Source organism: Lutjanus erythropterus, chromosome 6 (genome assembly GCF_056507025.1).
Source record: "Lutjanus erythropterus isolate fLutEry1 chromosome 6, fLutEry1.hap2, whole genome shotgun sequence".
Classification (NCBI taxonomy): domain Eukaryota; kingdom Metazoa; phylum Chordata; class Actinopteri; order Lutjaniformes; family Lutjanidae; genus Lutjanus; species Lutjanus erythropterus.
In genome coordinates, this window is record NC_139322.1 from 31999826 (window position 1) to 32003075 (window position 3250).

Here is a 3250-nt window from a genome sequence, read left to right on the forward strand (position 1 = left end):
ATGACCCTTTGAGGTCAAAGTACACCTACCTGTTACCACTAGCTGATACTGTAAAAAGGCAAAGAACCAACGGTCTTTTTTTTTCCTGTTAATTTTTAAAAGGCTATGATTGTGAGTTATTGTTATTATAGACTGTCTGTTGTCTTCAATATGATGAAGAATATCTGCAAACATCTCTACCCTTGTCTGCAGTTTATATGTCAATACACATATACTGTACATGTTTACTGAGCATGTCCGTCTTTTCTACTTGAATGCTCTGCAGAGTTTCAGGAGGATTTCTGAGAGTTGTACGAAACTGTAAACAGGAAATAGTACCTTGATATAGGACATATTTTGTGTGTGAGCTGTTTTGCATTTAAGACCTTTTAGAGCCAAATAAATCTAGTTTGATGAATGCAAATGCTTCCTCAGAGTAGTGGGATTCTGAAATGCTGATGTGTCAGCTGGGAGATACTGTTCTCTCCTACGCTGTAGGGATGAACTTTAATGTTATCACAGCTTTCCATCTACCTTCTCCACTTTCTTCTTCTCTCCCTGGCACCCGCCCCCCCCCCCCCAGAGGATGTAACCTTCTCCAGACAACAGAGACCTGCAGACAGAGAACGCTGATTTATTAGGAGTCAGAAACAGACAGGTGTTCGTTGATGATTTCTCTCTTCCTCTCCCTCCACCCCTTACAAACTCCACCAGTGGCAGTGGCCTTGGGCAGCTCCTGACTTTTATTTTATCTCCTCTTCCTCCTCACCCTTTCTTCACCATTTTGTGCGCTTTTTCCTCCCTCAGCGTCCTTTAATTCACTTTAGTCATCCTTATGTTTTTATATCCACTCACTTTTCTCCCTCCCTTTCCTCTCTCTTGGCCACATTCATCTCCTGATTGTTATGATTGCTGTGCGTTCCTCTGCCATGGCCTGCAGGAAGAGTGAGTTAGTACATGTCAGCGAGCACAGGTATGCGCCGCGGACACCGGCTGGCTCATTCACTGACTGCTGGAGCGAGGAAGGAGACACTTGCCTGCACCGGCTGCAAAACAAAGCTTCAAATCATCCATAAGGTGACAATGCAACGAACAACACTCATAGCATGTGTACTTTTAATAAGCATTATTTATTTGTATTTCTGAGGTGTTTCGTGTGATGCAGATGCACTGTAGAGCTGGGAGGTGTGTCTGTAATCAGCATCATAATACAAATAAGAATATGTTGTAATATTGATAAACTGTGCATCACAGTATGTAGAATGTATACAAAATCACTTAAAATAATCACACTGATGTTCAAGGCAATGAATTGTTGCATTCTTATACATAAATCAGAAAACCTTGCATAACAAGATATAATCTTCTCATCAGGATGTAGTTCCACAGAATTTTGATAATAAGTCATTTTGAATTATTGTCACCAGTCTCTTATTGGCAAGCTTATCTTGACCTTTAGCAACAAACAATAATAATACTGTAACTCATGATAAAAGCCTCACTGACCCCACCATCTTGGTCATGAGAAACTCATATTTTGCAGCGAAACATTGTTCAAACCCACAGATCTAAATTTTAAATTCTAGCGGAGATTGTAAAGTTTGTAAAGAGACCAAATATGTCTGGTTAAATTTTGGAGAAATGATGTTTGTAAATGCTGCAAAAGGCATCGAGAACATTTCCAATTTGATGGTGCAGCCTCAAATCTTACAGTTTAAATTAGTTTAGTTAGTTCAAGTTTCATACCTGCGTTTTTTTTGTTGTTTGTTAAACAAAATTAAAAATTAAAATACAGCACTGACATATCACCTTATAAAGATGGTAAAGGTGTTGGTAAATAGAGGCTTTTTCTGTTGCAAACAGCTGAGTGCTCCAACTGGAAATGAATACGTTTGCAGAGACAAACAGCTAAAAGAGGCTAAAATGTTTTACAGAGCTGAGAGACACTGTATAGTCAGATGATGATTACTTTTATTTTTTCTATAACCATTTTAATACTACAAGGGCATTCAGAGAGTGCAGACCGCCACCAAGGTCAGTAGTCCACTCTCCTGTGATATGCAAATCTGCATGTGCAATATATTTAAATAGGCTAATGGCAAAAAATAAATTACCAAGGGTAATTTAGACATTGCTTATTCCTTCCATACCTGCTGCTTTTGTTTCTACAGTGATGTTTGAGGTGGCTGTTATGTTTTGTTGTATGCTTAGTTGCAGCACACCATTCACTTTAATTGTGTCTAATGGTTTCAGGCATCATGAATTTAGTTCATTTTGCAACTGACATGTCCTGCAATGTCAACAAAACTGAAAAATGATATATCCCTCCCATAATTCAGATCCACTTCAAAATTTAATGGGTTCTTCCTTGGCCCATGCTACAGGTTTCATGAAAACTGGGCCAGTAGGTTTTCTGTAATTCTGCTGACAGACAAAAAAAAACTGAAAACATAGTCTCCATGGCAGAGGTAATAAAATATTGATTTGTGCATCTTTTAAGCTACTGGGGCAACAAAAGAAAAATTGAATGGTAGGAGTTAAAATGGCTGTATCACATGTTATTCACTTGACTAATTTGAAATCATATTTTTATTGTACACCCTACATTTTTTCAATTCTCAGATTTTACCCTGTGGTGCCACTTTAAAATGTGCTTTCTCTCAGTTAGAATAGTGATATTAAAGGAAAACCACAAACAACTCTCATTCAGCGACCTGTTTTCTCCTCACTAAAAGGGAAACAATTAGATGTCGACCACTGTTGAGTAAACTAGTGTCCCAAGGTAACCTGCCCCCTACCACACCACCACCACCGCCACCACCGCCATTCTTTTCATGTTTGATTAGTGAACATAGTTGATACAGCAGCAAGCGGGGAGCACTGAGAGAGATGACAGAGTTCAAGCATGCCGCAGCAGCTCCTCTCTGTCACCAGCTCCACGGTTTGATGTTTAGTGAAAGGTGCATGCTGGCACACACACACACACACACACACACACACACAAATTATTGATCTGCGCACACACTGATGCAAATACATACATATGCAAAGGCAACAGCATGCATATGTGCACTTTTGCATGCAAGGATTTGAGCTTGTGTTGAATTTGAATGTCTAAACACACCTCACACATTCAAGTGACACAATACATGAACACACACAAGTCTGTTTTCTTTTGCTGATAAAGTAGACCCCACACACACATTTTTACTTGTACACACTCCCATTGAGGAGCAACATTTTTCTCTCCAAGTCTGGCTGCTCCCTTCCC